Raw genomic sequence first — 16,846 nt, forward strand, 5'->3', positions numbered from 1 at the left:
TCGCCGTGTTCTGAGCCCGGCCTGGCCGTGCGTTCGGAGCCCGGCGCTGTCGCTTCAGCGCAGGGTTTCAGGGATGTGTTTGTTACCACCCGCAGCGGGTAGGAGCGTGTGTGATTTCCATCCGCGATGGTCTCAACGCCCGTTTCTCTCTGGCTCGTGGACAGCGCAGCCCCAGCCCTCATGATGGGAGTGAAAAGAGCAGGGGGAAAGTGAAAAATACCTCGGCCATCTCTTCGTCCAAATCTCTCGGTGATTTTATGGGCAGTTTGTGTTGTCCTGACTGGTTTTTAGATGCACCCACTTTATTGCAAGGCCTGAAGGTGCCTGGGAGCAGAGCACTGCTTTGTACCCGTGGGACTGCAAGGCAGAGCTGCCTCTGGAGTCTGCTGGAAGGATGCTGTGCACTGGGATAGAGTAGGCTCCTATAAGTGATTTGGTGCCAAAAATGGCAAACGAGAGGGAATCCAACCGCGGTGCTTTCAAAGCAAGGCTTAGTTCATGTATCGTGGTGCCTGCCTTAAGCGTGGTGTGCTGGCATCGAATGCAGTGCTGCTTCACCTTCATGGCCAAGAGGCCGGACTGCTGTAGGCACCCCTTGGTCCATTTGCAAACCAGGACGTTAAACTAAATGAGGGAGAGGGAGGGAAGGTACTATCCCCTCCCAGCATAGAAACCAATTTTTTAATATAGGACCAACTCAACAATGAAGGATTCATATTTACTGTCTTCCTTCAGCACAGCTGAACTGCTGAAGTAGAGTTGTTGCCATTCAGAGACATAGAATCACCAAGGTTGGAAGAGTCTTTTGAGATCATCCAGTCCAACTGCCAACCCAGCACTACTGTATCCCCTAAATCACTATATCACTTGGTGACAAATCCAGATGCCTTTTAAGCACCCTCAGGGATGGTCTCCCTGGGCGGCTCCTTCCAATGCCTGATGTTCCCATACAGGGAAAATTTTTTTTCTAATATCCAATTTTAAAACCTCCCGTCTCAGCTTAGGGCCATTTCCTCTCATTTTCTCACTGCACCCCTCCTCTCTCCACCCTCTGTCAGGGAGTTGTAAAGAGTGCTGAGGTCTCCCCAGAGCCTCCTCAAGACTGAACAACCCCAGCTCACTCAGCCATTCCCCATAAGACATGTTTTCTAGACCATTCACAAGCCTTGTTGCCCTTCTCTGGACACACCTCAGCACCTCAATGTCCTTTTTAAAGTGAGGGGTCCAAAACTGAATGCCAATTGCATGGCATTGCCTCTCTCTCCCCTCTTATCCTGTTTCATCACCATGACATTTTCCCTTTTTACCTGCATGATTACTACTGGCTTTCCCCAAGAGCTGGGTTATTGTTCTCTGTCTCATGGCAAGTTGGAGGTTTTTGAGATTCTGTATATCAAATACAGAAATTTGAGGTGGAAAAGATTTGTTAGGTCATCTACTCTGCTCCCCTGATGGTAGAGGATTTACAGCACTTGTATGATTTCTCTTTTCTTTTAAATGCTTCAGGTTTGCATCTCTTTCTTTTGAAATCTTTTTCACCGTCCAGAAAGTCCCATGGGCAGGAAGATGTTTGGCCTGTATTTTCATTTGTCTAGTTTCACCCAATTACTTCTGGATACATCCATGTTGTGGACTCTTCTAAACAGTTTTTCTCCTTGATGGCTGCTTGTGTTTTACACACAGGTATCACTTATTTTCCTAGCCATTACCATCCTTTCTTTTTATCTCCTTTCATTCATCAGTCCCTGCAGCCACTTTATCACTTATGTCGTTGGTCTTCTTTGATACCCATTCAATTGGTCATCATTTCCTCAGCCCATGGATACCCACATTTAGGGCCTGGTCCTTTGTGAAAGCAGCCAAAATCCCATCATGGTTTCATTTGTCTCCAAACTGCCTCAAAGGCTTTGTACAGAATCTGTCACCTGACATGGCTCTGAATCAGATCTCGTCCTGTGTGTCCTCAGTGTTCCCTCTTGCAGTGCCGTTGTAATCTGTTTTTTCCACAGACATTCTGGTGAAGCTGTGTGTCCCAAGTTTCATTTTTCTGCCTGGAGTTTCAACATCTGTTCCTTCTGGGATCACTGATAGCTGCTTTTCCTCGCACTTGGATTAATGGCCCTTACAAATACAGGTGTTGATCCATCCCCTCAAACCTCTCATCCAAGTAAGGATGGTTGTATCTGTCCAAGACCACAACCTGTTTTAGAGCTATTCTCTTCCAGCTCATTCTGTTTGTTTTTTCTAATACTTTACTAAATGTGAGTGCAAAGGATGGAAACTAGAACAGGTAAGGAAAGAAATGGTGAATGTGTAGAGAAGGCCACAGGCATGATTGCAGCGCCTCTTCAGCCACAAGTCAATTCCACTGAAGCTGCTGTAAGAAAGTTGGGAAGGAAATGTGGCTGGACAAAACACACCCCACCCCACCCTGTGGTGTGCCCTTGCCAACAGAAGTAGGTATGCCTCAACCATGCTGGCTAGATGCTACACACCGTGACTGGAGAACACCTTTGAACCCTCTGAACAAGGAGGGCCAAACCCTGGGTCATGTGTTAGCTTTTCTGCTTGGTTCTGCCCTTGTTTCTCTGCCCTGATTTCTTGCAGTTCCTCTCATTAGTTTCATCTCTTGAGACCTCAGACCTTAAGGTCCTGCCTGCTGCTCTGGGCAGGAGAAGAAAAATGCTACCTAATCTTCTGGTGTGCAGGGTGGTCCATGGTTGTAGGACAGTTGTTCTGGAAAAGTAAGGAGGAAGCTTTTACAGCTGTCAGCTCCCCTTTAGATCTGTGCCACGTGGAGATTGCACAGAGCGGAAGGGAAGTCCATTAGCTCGTATTTAACCTTGAACAGGGTCCCAGTGAGTTTCTTTCCCTCTCACCTAGAGGCTACTGCTTAGCTTATCTCCAGGGAGGACCCATTAGTTAAAAGCAGAACCACCTGTCATCAACACTCCAGCCAGAATTCCCCTAGCTTTTTGTTCTGATAGATGTGAGCAACACTAATACAGGCAAAAGGTACTATGGCCTATGAAGTGAAGCCAAGCTCCTGCCTTGCTTCGGGCTCTCCCAGAAAGGGAAGGTGGGCAGTGTGTTGGGGGACAGCAGCAGGGTGAGAAAACCAACAGACTGAAGCATTTTTTTCTCATAGTGGTCTGAAAAATCTGGCTTTAGGTTGTATTTGTATTGTATTTTCAAGCCTCAAGTTTGTCCCTGAAAACAGGAAACCCTGAAGTAAAGGAGACAAACCACCCTTTCATTGGGACTTAAAATTTTCTGTCCACAGCAGTGCATCTGCCCAGCAGCTTCCACTGATTGTCTGCCACCTGGGCCTCTTTCACAGCCATAGGACTCCCAGTGTCTTCCTACTTGCCCTTCCGCCACAGCTAGGCTAGGGGCTTTTTTCATATGTCCCAGAAGGATGTTGAAGCCTTTTTCCCAAAGGAGTTAGACATTTGGGTACCTACATCCAGCTGAAAGCCAAGGTTTTCATTCCTTGTGTACTGTTTTTCTAGTTTCAGCAGTGTACCGCAACACCTCAGATGTTTGCAATAATCATTGACTTTTATTAAGGAGATTTTGTTCATTGTAGTAGTTTTCCTTTCCTCTTTTTATTTTCAAACTAGTCATTGCTTCCCAGTGCCCAGTTATCATTAACTCGTTCTACTGCTTCTCCTCTGTTATCTTTTCCTTCCCTTTATCTTTCCCCAGCACAACTTAACTGACTCATTTAGTGCTCACTTATTTGCCTCATTTGTATTACTGGTTTTATTTTTGTCATCTGGTGTTTGAGCAGATTCAAATGTGACTTGATGGGTCTGCTGACATTACTGGGCCTCAACAGAGATGACTCTTCAAGACTGAGGGACAGACTCAAGCTCTTAAGCAACAAAGCGCAGTAGGAAACAGTAAATTCACAGAACATGCAAGGACATGTTGATGTTAGAATGCAACTGATTTTTTAGTCTTGAGGGCTAAAGGGAAATCCATGAGGGCTGGTACACAGAGGTGCTGTGGAAGTGATTCCTGTGGCATCCCTCCAGGGCAGGGGCTGGGCATACTCCACAGATTCCCACTTCACATTTAGCACTATGATTCCTTTTCCCCTTACCAAATCGGTTTCTGAAACCAAAGTAAATTTTATGGCCCTAGTGTTCATCAGTCATGCTGCTTCTCATTGTTAGCAGTAAGAGTAGCTTTCACTTCATGTTATCAAGCAAGTCCTTTTTCCAAGATTCATCCAGGTTTCTTGTGATAGAAGCCCCAAATCCTTGACTTTTTAGGAATAGTTATGAAATGCAGTCTGCAGTGTTAGAGTGAGAAATGCTATAACCATTTTATTTGCATTGTTGCAAATTGGTTCATCTAAGATTATAATCTTACTTGAGATTTCATGGTCTGGCTCTATGAATAGGATTTGCACCAGTATAATGATTTTGATAAAAAGTTTTGTTTTGTTTTGTTTTGATTTGGCTTTAAGTCAAAATAGCAATACTTGTGCATTCCCCAAAGCTGCAGGCATTTTGCTATAAAGATACTTGTATAGTTTTCTTAGGCACTCACATAGCCTTCCCATTTCAGAAACCCACAACAGCCAAAATAGAAATGCAAAAATCCTGGTATGACACCTATTCATCCAGCAGCAAATATATGTAAAAGAAAATAATGCTACATGTCATTCTTGATGGTCTAAGCCATGTCACCCCCTCACACATTGTCACGTATTATTTTGAATCATCTAGTGTATTGCTTCTGTAAATAGGAGAAAAAGTTTTCTATTGCTCCAAGTGTGACTGTCATGTTTGAGAAAGGGAAGGGAATTTGAGAATTGTACTGTTGTTCAAAGCAGCACAGCATTTTCTGAGAGACAAGTTTATCGTCATGTTTGAGAAGTGGACTCCATTGCACAAGTCACTGCTTAGACACGTGCTGACAATGCTACTCCTGGCACATATGCTCAAGTTGTAGCAGGTAAAAATGAGGCAGTGAGTGGCCCTGACAGCTCCTGAGAGCATTGACTCCAGTGACACCAACCTGGCAAAAGCTAAACCTGACTATGGGGTTAGTCCAAACTGCTTGGGACCCCAGGCCCCTCCCATGCCACTGTGGAACTGTCCCGTAGCACCGCGAGGCGGTTACAGCCATGTCCTTTTCTACCTCTTCTAGTGTTTTGGTTGCAGTGTGGTGCCACAAAGCAAAACTTCCAGGGCTAAGAGTGTAAAAGATGTAAAAGTACCCCATCCCACACTGCTGTGCTGTGCAGGTCATGGCACACCCTCCTTTGACTGTGCCAGCAGCTGCCTTTAGTACTGTGAAAAGGCACAGGAATACATAAGCTGTATGTTCATGCATGGGTGTCCCGCTGTTTAAAGCCAGCTCAGTTCCCCTACCTGTGGTGTAAGCAGATGGAGACTGACAGGGATACCTTAAATTGGAATCTTGTGGTCCCTCAACGGCACAGATGCAGCATCTCTCCTCAGCTCATGCTGGCGGGGTCTCTTGCTCACCTCCAAAGAGATAAGAGGCTTGGCCAGGTGCTGCTCCTTGCCCTGCCACTACAGAATCTTGCCCCAGCAAAATGTGTGGAAGGGCCAGCAGGCATGCAAGGACCAAGGAGTAAAAGCAGGGTACCTCTGCCTTTCGCTGGAGACAGACAAGGCTGGGCAGGCTGTATCAGATGCTCATGGGAGAAGGGAGAGCAGCCCCTGAGCCTGAAGCGAGGGGAAGGTCAGTAGGAGGGAGCTGGGGTAAGAGGCTGGGCTGCATCAGGCAAAATCTCCCCACTCAACCTACTTTAGCAGGGCTGGTTGCTTAAATGGAATTTAAATCTCTGCAGATATGTGAGGAACTTCCTGGCATCACCTGAAGACGTGCAGTGACAGGGGCAGGGCTGTGCTAGTCAGGGTCAGCCATGGGTGCAGCCAGAGCAGGGACCAAAGTCCTTGATGCCACAGAGAAATTGCTGTGTGCATGGGCTCATCATTTCTGCAAAGCACCACTAAGTAAGGGAAAGCAGAAAAGGTTACCAAAAATAGGATTTTTGGAGGACAATTCTGCAAAGCCCAGCTCCCAGTTTCAGGCATAAGCTATTACCTTTGTGTTTTGTTCTTTCACAGTCCAGAACAGTTAAGTGTATTGTCAGTATTTACAACCTCTTTAATTCAAAATAATTATTTAGTTGTGTCTTACCTCAAAATCACAATATTTTGAGGGGGAAAATTACTTTGGAAAATTCCTTAAATTGTGTGTGCATTTTCTTATCTGCCTCCAGATTTTGTCTTGTAAAGTACGTTTTCAAACTTCCCCCACAAATTTTGAATGTTGAAAAATTTCTTTCTTCTCTTTCATTCCTTCTTCTGTCTTCTCTGTTGTTTTTCTCTATTCCTTTTTGCCTTCCCACCTGCCTTTTTATTTCATATGTAATTAAATGACGTAGAACAGGAAAATTAAGAAGCATTAAGATATATGATGTGACTCAAGGTAAAAGTAGAAAAATCATCAAGCTATATTCTGTTACTGTAAAACATTTTCAACAAAAATAAAGAAAAAATAGAAACTGAAGGGACAGAGTTCAAATTCTGTGTCAGGTAAGTCCAAATTGATTTACGTTTTGCAGGTACTATGGTTGGTTTTTACTTCTCCAGTTCAGTCACCTCAGCTACAGAGGTGAAGCAAACTTTTCTAAAAACCCAGTCCTCTCTGTTAGTAATATTTTCCCTGTCTTGCCACTCCCTCCCTCCCTTTTCAGCATCATTTTCTCCACAGGGTGACAGGATTACAGCTGTCGTGCCCGTTCCAAGTTGTGGTGCACACTGTCATCTATGTCATTGTAACTCTGTATCTTGCTGGCAGTTAAAAGAGTGACACAAATTGTTTTCCTGCCAGATAAAAATTGTCTAGTAGATTTAATGTTCATAACCTAATGTGAGGAATAATATTATATGAGCAACAGCAGTCAATCTGCTCATAATGGTATTGTGTCCCCTGGTATTGCTGGGGAGAAAAAATTGAGCCTGTGGTAGCTCAGCACCTTTCTGAGCAGTTCTGCAGACTCTGGGGCCAGGGCTTACAGCAGTGTGACCACACAGCTGCAGAGCCAGTGGGCTGATGTGAAAATTCAAGCTTGGAAATGGAGAAGGAAATGGAAACTCAAGGCTGAGAGTTGTGTATGCTCAGCAAATGGTACAATGAAACCCTGGTAGGTGAAAAAAAGTAGCAATGCGAGTACAGCTTGTTGCACAGAATTGTGATTTATCTGCTTTTATTTTCAATAGTTCCAGTGGCATCATGATGTAGGATTTTATAGCCTATTAAATCATGCCTGGCATTTATGGATGTAGTTTAGAGTGCATGCATTATGGAGAGTTAGTAGCCTCTCCCTGGCTGAGCAGCAGTTTCCACTCATACGTCTTACTCCATATCTTTTTATACTTTAAGCTCAGATACAGACAGATACACTCCAAAGAAAAAGATATTAGTGAAGAATACAAAAGATAAACAACTTTTCTGTTCCTGTTGGGTTTGGAATGTCCTGATCTGAAGTGGCCTTTATTTCTGATGTCTCCCATTCCCAAAGGCAAATCTGCACCCAGAAGGGTTGTCTGCAGCTTTTTAAGGCACTGCACATTCTGCAACCTCCATCAGAGCAAACAGATTGCCCTCTCCCAGGAAAGAGGTAGTAATCAGCCCAGATTGCTGATGGTTTTCTTTGGTGCATGTAGGGAGTGGCATAATTAAGACCGGAAATTTGAGCTGACCCCAATATTAGCTTGGGAAGAGGTGCTGAGGTGGGTGGACCTGTGTGCCAAGGCCTGACCTGGTTTGTTACTTAGACAGTGGTGGGATCACCACTGGTGCCTTCCCAGCATGTGGTTCACTGCCCCTTCCCACTTCAAGGCCACCCTCACCAGAGCTGTCCCTGCAGCCGCCGCCAAGGAAGGCAAAGGCTCCATCTTGGGTTGTACCCATCAAAGCAGGCTGAGAGGGCACCCAGGGAGGAGGAGCAGGAAGGGCAGCTTGAACAAGTCCTGTCAGCTGTAGAGAAAGGGAAGAACAAGGCAACTGGTGAGGATGGAAAAGGCAGTTGAGATAGGACCAGGATTTTTGTTCAGGAGAGGCCTCGCCAACAATGTCCGGGGAACAGAGAGAGGGAGAGGCTGATCAGATAGTGGCTGGATAGGTGACCTTGACCGGAGGGAAATTCAGCCTTCTTGCCCATTATACCTGCAGCCAGTGAGACTCCTCTGTGTCAGAGGACTATGGCACAGGGACCTTTGTGACCAGGATAAAGGAAGGTCTTAGCTGCCTGTGGAAGACACTTCCATATGCCAGGGCTTGCAATAAGTGCAGATTGCAGTGGTCACAACTACCACTGCAAGAGATAAAGACATGTTTCATTCTTAGATACCATCTTACAAGTGGTAATTAAGTTTTACAGCATCCATGTGAGGTAAGCACACAAGTACTGGTCCTATTTTAAAGCTATGAGAGGAGAGAGGGTGAGTGCTGTGCAGAAGGCCGGGTGGTGGTGACTCAGTGGCAGTGCCACCATCACCAACCAGGAGTTCCTGGTTCCCAGCCTGGCCCATGAACCACAGCAGCCTCCCTGCCAAGAGAAGAAAGCTGATTTTTCAAGCCCTTTGATGAGAGAAGAAAGGTTAGAAACAGCCTGAGGCTGTTTCTAGAGAAAGTGTCACGGTTGAAGGAAAATTTCAGAGGAGGGGAGCAGGAAAGGGGATGGTGGTGAAGGAACTATTGATACAAACGTTTATTAAGGGAAGGGCGGTGACAAATCAGAACCCAACAATAGGGGAAAAACAGGTCAACAAAGTAGACTTTCATGAGAGAGGCCTATGGGACAGAGGAGAGGTAGCAGCAAGAGGGGAAAGAGCAGCAGTGGGGAGGGAGAAAAAACACAGCAAGAGTGTGCATGGCAGCATTTGGAAGTGTCAGGAGACAGACAAAAAAATGCCACCAAACATGGGGTCTTACAGTAATTACAATCACACTATTCACACTAATCACACTATTGCCTCTTCCACAGCAGCTGGAGATCTCAGAGCCCTCCACAGAGCATCATTACCTTTGTTTCACCTATGGGAGAACTGAGGCTCAGAGCAGTGAAGACACCTCCCTAGGGTCACACAGCAAGGCCAACACATTATTCTACTAATTATTAGGTTTAAATTATTACAATAAATGCAGACAATTATTAATGAAATGGGAGTAAGCAGAGAGGGGCACACAGTTCTCAGTGGCACGGGAGAGAAAAAGAAAAGATGACTGATGTCAGCAGCCCAAATTTATTTTTTATGGCTCCAAAATACATAATGTCACATAAAATGACATTTGGAAGCTGTGAGCTTTGGATCCTCTATGCTTTAAACTACAAGGTAAGTAATACTAACAGACACACCACTATATGCACAAGTACATGTGCACATAATAGTTCTGATGCTAGCTGTGTGGTTTGTGCCCTTCAACAATTAATTTCCTCCGTTTTCCAAATTTCAGAAAAATTAAGGTAAGCTACAACTACAAAAATGGAAACATGTGTATACCAGAAGACTTCCACAACACCAAATATTGTTACATTCTCAAAGTCCTTAGAGATAGAAGGGAATAGAATGGGATAGAGTATCTCAGTCGGACAGGACCTGCAATTGCCTGGAAGCTGCATATGACCACTATCATGGTGGGGTCATTTGTTTGTGGTAGTTACGTGCCACAGCAGAGAAACTATATGCCTGACAGCCTGTAGCTGTCATGTCAAAAGGAGCATTCTCTGAAAAAGTAGAAGCTCAGAAAATTGCCACCAGCACTAGTCTGAGGTAGCATAATGTTTTCAGGGCCTAGGAAAATTAGATGTTTTTGTAGAAGTTCCTCTTCAATTAAAAATCCCCACCTTTTCTCACCTCTTTTTTCTTCTTTTCCTCACAAGAAATGAAGAAATGCCGCTATTTTTAACCGTAGTTTGAGGAGGATAGAGTAGTAGGAGCTGTGCAGTGCTACCACCCTCTGGCCGCTGTCAACAGCACCGTCCTCCATCTGCACGAGTGCTCTGAGCTCCTTCATCTGCCTCACACACCTATGGGAGATAAATGCTGTCTTTCAGTCCACCCAGTAAAGAGAGACACCTTCTGATGCAGCTCTACACAATGCCTCTTTGGGCTGCTTGCTTTTGTAAAGAGATCTCATCTGGATGAAAGATGCAAAGGTCAAACACTTCCAGATGTGTTGGTCCTCCGTGGGTCCAGCTCATGTGGCCAGTGGGTTCATCTCCTACCTGGTCATATGCAGACTCCAGGCAACTGCAGATCCCTTCCAACTGAAATATTCTACTCTACTCTATTCTGTTCTAGTCTAAGAACTTTGGGAACATTAGTTCCTAAAGCTACCCTTTGAAAAAAAGTCCAGTAGCATCTCTAAAATTTCTCAAAAACAACCTGCCCCTTCTTTTCCTCTCATCTACCCTCCTGTCCATAACCAAGTGCTCATTTATTTAAAGAACAAAAAGCTAATAGGAAAAAACACAACTACTATGCCCACCATTTTGCTATTAAAAATATGCTTCCCAGAATTAAAGCCAGCAGCTCTTGACACATAAAAACTCATTTTTCCTTTTTTACCTCCATCTACAAGAGAGATCCTGGCTATCTGCCCAGACGAAGAGAAAACCACAGCAAACTGTGGCATCTTGCATCACACTCTTCAATGGCCAAAACTGGCATGTCATAGGCTGTGAAAAGGAATGAATTTCAATGTCAAAGGAACTTTGTACCAAGGCTGTACTTTACCTTTGCTTCCTCTTTGGACAGGAAAAGTGTGTCTTCAGGTGACAATATCTGTGCAAGTAAATCTACTGCCTCTTGATGCCAAGGTTGGACTTTGGGAGTACTGCTCCTTAAGCCATTTCCTGACGCTGATGACATGATGCCTTAAGTAATAATGATAATTAATAATAAACAAAAAACCCCAAACCAAACCAAACCCAGCAAAAAACCCCACACAATTCCCCCCCAACTTGATCATCTGGTATTGAAAATGAAGTTCATCAGTAAAAGATTTCCCATGCTTAGCTTATTTTCTCAGATGATGTGTGTTCCTTTTGGGAGATGGATGCTCTATTTAATTTATAATATTTGATGAAAACTCTAACACCTCTTTGTAACCAAGATAAGGGATTGGATTCTCTTACTTTGTGATTCCAGGCTGAATCCTTGTGCTTCACAAGGTATATGTGTCTGCCATCAAAACCTGCAGAGAGAGCAGAGGTGAAGAGAATATGTTCTAGATGTCCCTCCTTGGTACAACTTCCCACAGATGAATCTCTCAAGACACAGAGAGTCCTTTCTCAAACCTTCTCACAAGCTGGAAAACCTCAAATTATCTTTGCAACAGAAAGGGCATAGTTGTGGGGTTTTTTTTCCCCAGTCTAATCTCTACAATACTTCTGTCTCCAGAGATCCCAATTGAACGGTCTGGCCTCTATATTGTTTATTAAGCCCCAAACCCTTCTAGATGACCACCAGGCAGCAAGTCTGACCAACACAAGATAGAGGAAAGGATGGGAGGAAAAAATCAAAAAATGTTATGGTTTAGAGATACCAAATCTGTAATAAGGGAAAGTGAGGAAAATCACAAGTTCAGGCTTTCTCCCTGAAAACACTTGCCACCAGCTGTCTCTATTTAAAATGCCTTGCTTGATGCCAAATGCCACATTATTTTACAAAGAAAAAAGAGAAGATGATTGAAAAGTTGCTTCCTAGTTTGTGTAGAACTCAAATCACTTAAAACTCTAGAGGTCAGTGCCATGAATGCTTGATGAGTGACAAGACTTTCTTCAGTTTGCTTAAGAAAATTTTTCTGGATATGTATGTGTGCCACGCAAGGAAGAAAAGCTTCACTCCAAATGAAAATAAAAATCAGAAACCGTTTTTGATGCGATTTTTCACCGCTTTTCCCAAGCAGAATCAATCACAGAATCACAAAAGAGTGCTGATGTGGCGTAATGAAGACAGACAGATCCACGTGTCTGACAATTCTATAAAAATATCACTATTACTTGGATGCAATGTGCCACAGTGGGTGAAGTGCCCAGCTGGGCAATTGTCCTTCAAATGGCAATGGGCAGCTGATAAAAGAGACAGGAACAGCTCCTCAGTCCTTTCAAATAGGCGCATGATTTTAAATCAAAGCTGCCACTTTGCCCACTGCTGATCATAAATTTGCCCAGTGTACCTGGAGGCATTGGCCAGCCCCAGAGTGCCAGACCTACAACTGTCACAGTGGCATCAGCAGTGCTACAACAGTGCCATCCCTACCTCCAGAGAGCAGAGAACACAAAAACCTTGGGTTTAGTGCCTTGATAGGGGAATTCGCCCGTGAATTCTCGTCTGTTACAGATTTCTCAGCAAACAAAATTAGATAGTGGTAAAGTAGCTGAGCATGTACAGATGAAAAATACAGCATGGGAAGTAGATATTATCACAGAGTGGGAGAAAAGGTTTATTTTTTCACTTAATTTACCACCCTCAGAGACACAAATTCAGAACGCACATAAGCCATAATAAAACCAGGTCACCTGATTTGAAAGGTGAACATGTTTGTATGGATCTGACAGGTGTTAATGATGATTTTCAATTGAAAAAGGAATCCTGGAAGACAAATTGCTTGTCAAACAAGTCTAACAGCATTAACATTTTCTAGCCATGTGTTGCAATATATAAAGTGTCTTGCTACCTTTATTTAGGAGAAGATCCTTATGAATGTGATAATCTTTTAAGGTCCAATTTTATCATATAATGTGCTGCAACCCATGTTTCCTATGTATGGTTCATAATGAGATTAGTACAGTATAAATCTTCGTGCAATTTAAATAAATAGTCTCTCGAGTGTCTGCCATTAGAAATATATTGTTCTGTATTTGCCTACAGGCACTGATGTTGCATCCCATAATTGTTAAGTATTTATCTGTGTCGTGTTACAAGGCATTTAATTTTATATGGGAGAGTGTAATCTTTGTTTTGACCATGATATAATTTGGTTAATTACCATTTGTTGGATTCTTTTTCCCTTTGCCACAAAGTCTTTCAGTTAGTATTTCCAAAGTAGCCCATATATAGTTGCCTTTGGCATAGTATATGGAGCAGTCACTGACTCAATACAGAGATCACTGTTGTAATGTCAAATTTATCCCGTTAATCTCGTCTTTCCCGAGTTCAATTTACATCATTTTCCATTCATACAATCTGAATGATTAATCCATATTAATATTTTTACAATTTGTTCTGATACCTGGATACTTGCTAAGTTTCCTAACTCTATGGATTCATGCAGTACTGGCCCATACTTAATATGGCCAAGGAGAATTCTAGGTATAAAAAAACAATTCCAAATTCAGATATCCTTTCCTTCCTCAAACAGGGTTTAATTCTGCTCTCACCTTTACTGATGGGCACCAAGAAAAAAACATTCATTGCAATCAACAGAGCTGAGGGTCCAAATCAGTTGTTCCCCTATCACTTTGTGGCACTGAAGGGGAAAGATCTCTCTTTAGTGCCTGAAGTTCATCTCATCCTGTGGCAGGTGTCTGCAGTGGGTCAGAGGAACGGGTGAATTATCTCTTTGTCGCCACTGGCTGCAGCAGGAGGTTAGGCAATTAGCCAATGTCATGCAAACATATTCCAGGCTGTCCCATTTGTGCTTGCAGTGTATTTGCCTCTGCTTCATGTAATTGTGGCAGGTCCATCACAGCTCCAAGGCAGCGGAGGATGCGGTGCTGTCTGGCTCTCGCCGGTGCAAACAGTTACAGGATCATGGCACCGACTGTACTAAGGCCAGTAGCTCAGCACTGAAGAATATATATCAGCATAAAGCCAGAGTAAGCTCCAATAACTTCACCAAACCTTCACCTTCCTCTTTGCGTAACTGGGTCGCCTGACCTTCAGTGCAAGGCCTGGCAGAAGAGATGGTGTTTCTTTTGCTCTGTGTATGACTGGGTCGGCCATGGGCCCTTGTCACATGAATTGATGCTGAGGTTGTTCCTCATCAGATGACCTGGTGTGGGGACATGCCACCCAGGACATGGCCCAGCCAGCTGTCATCCTCCCTCACTGCACATCCATGCCTCTGTTGGGTTTTTTTAGCCTTTCTTGTTTTGCCTGCTAGAGTCAGTAATTCCATGCCCTTATCTGCAGCTGTTATTTTAATTTATATTAAAGCAAAAACCAAGTTTCTCATACAAGTACTGGGCTGTAGAACCTGAGGCTTGAAGAAAAGTAAATAACCATGGCAACTGATTGACAGAATCATGAACCAGCAGTGCCCTGGGGGACAAGAAGGCCAATGGAATAGTAGGTTGCATCAGGAAGAGCAGTGCCAGCAGGTCAGGGAGTGATCCTGCCCCTTTGCTCAGCCCTGTGAGGCACATCTGGAGAGCTGCGACCAGGTCTGGGATCATCAGGACAGGAGGGCCATGGAGCTCCTGGAGCAGGGCCAGCAGAGGCTGCAAAGATGAAGGACCTGGAGCATCTCCCTTATGAGGAAAGGCTGAGGGAGCTGGGGCTGTCCAGCCTGGAGAGGAGCCCCAGCTGAGAGGGGCCCTCAGCCCTGGGTGTCCCTGTGTGCAGGGAGGGCTCCGAGCAGGGCCCAGCCATGGCACCAGAGGAACGGGCAGGGACTGATGCCCAGGAAGTTCCACCTGGACAGGAGGCAGAACTTCTTCCCTGGGTGGTGCCCGAGCCCTGAACAGAGACCAGAGAGGGTGTGGAGTCTCCCTCACTGGAGATATTCCAGAACTGTCTGGGCACACTCCTGTGCTGTGTGCTCTGGGATGGCCCCGCTGGAGCAGGGGGGTGGGAGCAGATGAGGCACTGTGGGCCCTTCCAGCCTGACTCATCCTGGGATTCTGTGAAGACCTTAGAGGGTTGGGTTTTTTATTATTTTCTGACTCCTCATGTAAACCAATTGCAAATTCTCTGACGCAACACTTCTTGAACACAACCAGTTCATTTCGCTCTAGAGAGAAAAGGCAGGGCCTTCTGGGGCTGCCATAGTGGCAAAAGAGTTTAGATAGTGAACTTAGACGGATCTGTGCCCAAATAAGATCAGATAGGCAGGGCTGAGGAGCTCCTCTGCATGTGATTCCTCCTCAGCTGGAAAAGGCAGATGCTAAAGAGACTTTGCTAATTTCCCCTGCCTGGAAACCTGTAATGAACTCAGAGCAGAACATCTGTTAGTTTCTCCTAAGCTGGAAAGGGCTGAAAGCCAAGAGACATGTCTCGGGGTGAATTTGCTGGCCTGTCTACAGTGTAGGAAAACGTCTAAGCCCTGGAGAAAGCCTGGTGTGCTCTGTCTGTGAGCAGACAAAGCTGGCAAGTGTCACTAGGAGCCCAGGGGTGACACAGTTTATGGGAGAGGAGAAAGGTTCGTTCCCTTCATTCATGCAAATGTTCACTAAGAACTCCAGTCGATCACATCACATCACACACGCATTCAGTACTGCAAAAGTCTATGTTTGTTCACGGATGAGATGCTAAAAAATATGCTACCTTGGCATGTGCCACAAGTCATGAGGGAGACTGCTGGATGCAAAGCCTTCCTGCCCACTGACAGGCAGAAACAACCTGCATCTGGACAGTGCCTGTCATGATGGGGCATTTAGAGATGCCCAGGGCACTGCAGGTAATGGAGGTGCTGCAACCTTGTTACTGTAGTAATTTAACTGGGATTAAATCTTCCCTTTCCCAGCAAGGTTAATCATCCGGTGCTGTAGAATCCCAGAAGGTAAGGGGCTAATGTGTGTATCTCAAATACTGATAGCCAGATGGCTGTGGAGGCAACCAAGGATTGCTGGAAATAGCAGACAATAACATGCTGTGGGAAAGAACAAAGTGTGGCTGGAAAAGGGGGCCATGTAGAGGTAGGGCAGCACTAGACAAGCACCCTTGTTCTAGCTCCTGGAGATAAGCACGACACAGCACAGAGCAAGCATAGGGATGAGGCTGAGAAGTGGGCATGGTGTGTATGGGGGAATGAACACCACCCAAGACCCCCTTAGCCCTCCTAACCATTTCAAGAAAGGTCTGAAAGAATGGACTGTGCATAAGAACTAATTTGCACAGAAAATAAGAACACTGTCCTCAGGGCAGGAAAAACTTACCTAGAAAAAGGTACCCCCAACCAAGCCCAGGCAGTGTGCCCCAGGACCCTGGACATCGCATGGGCTGGATCAATGCCAGAACAAGGACTGGTGATCCCTTCTTCTCTCTTTCCTCGTTTCTTCCTTTTCATCTTACCCCTTTATCCAACCCCCACTGACGTGTGTTTATGTAGTAGGTTAAGGACTAACCTACCAATTTCCATGCCAAGTGTATAACTTACTAATGGGAGTTTTTGCAGACCCCCTTTTGCTGTTCCTTTTGACCACAAGTATCTATGAATCTTGGGTGCTCCCTTCCCCTTAAGGGTGGGATGTCACAGGTGCATGCAAACTGTATCTCTTACTCCCAGGTAACATCAGTAAAACCAGGTAAATGTAGTGTCCCCACGACACTGCTGGCAAGGGACAGCCAACAACATCCTTGTTAAGGTCACCCCTCTGAGCCAGCCTGATGGCCCCCAAACCTCCTTTGAGGTGTCCCACATCAACTCCCAAACCATGCTCAGACTTTGCTCAGGTGCATGCTGGTTGGTACAAGGGAAAAGGTGCTACCAAGGAGCACTCCAGTGGCTGAACAGGGCAGGTGGCTGTGTTCCCATAGCTGGGATGTTCCCTGACACTGTTTAAATTGCCAGCCATGGTGGCTGGTCCTTGGAGTGCTAAGAGGTGCTGGACTGACTTTACTGC

The 16,846-nt window shown here is 45.0% G+C and overlaps 1 long non-coding RNA gene across 7 annotated transcripts in view; it reads right to left on the bottom strand.

Annotated features, from left to right (window-relative positions):
* Positions 1-75: 75 nt before the first annotated feature.
* The window catches only part of LOC108445768, a 36,872-nt gene continuing 20,101 nt past the window's right edge, over positions 76-16,846 (bottom strand). For 5 of the 7 annotated variants that reach the window (XR_001860736.1, XR_001860729.1, XR_001860739.1 and 2 more), the window contains 3 exons: positions 11,195-11,253; positions 10,794-10,933; positions 9,281-10,084 (listed from right to left, as the gene is read on the bottom strand). This is a non-coding gene — a long non-coding RNA (uncharacterized LOC108445768). Of the gene's footprint in view, positions 8,032-9,280; positions 10,085-10,793; positions 10,934-11,194; positions 11,254-16,846 lie in introns of those variants that run through there. The other 2 variants (XR_001860731.1, XR_001860735.1) reach the window with 2 other exon arrangements.

This window comes from Corvus brachyrhynchos, unplaced genomic scaffold (assembly GCF_000691975.1).
Source record: "Corvus brachyrhynchos isolate BGI_N302 unplaced genomic scaffold, ASM69197v1 scaffold523, whole genome shotgun sequence".
In the NCBI taxonomy this organism is placed as follows: Eukaryota; Metazoa; Chordata; class Aves; order Passeriformes; family Corvidae; genus Corvus; species Corvus brachyrhynchos.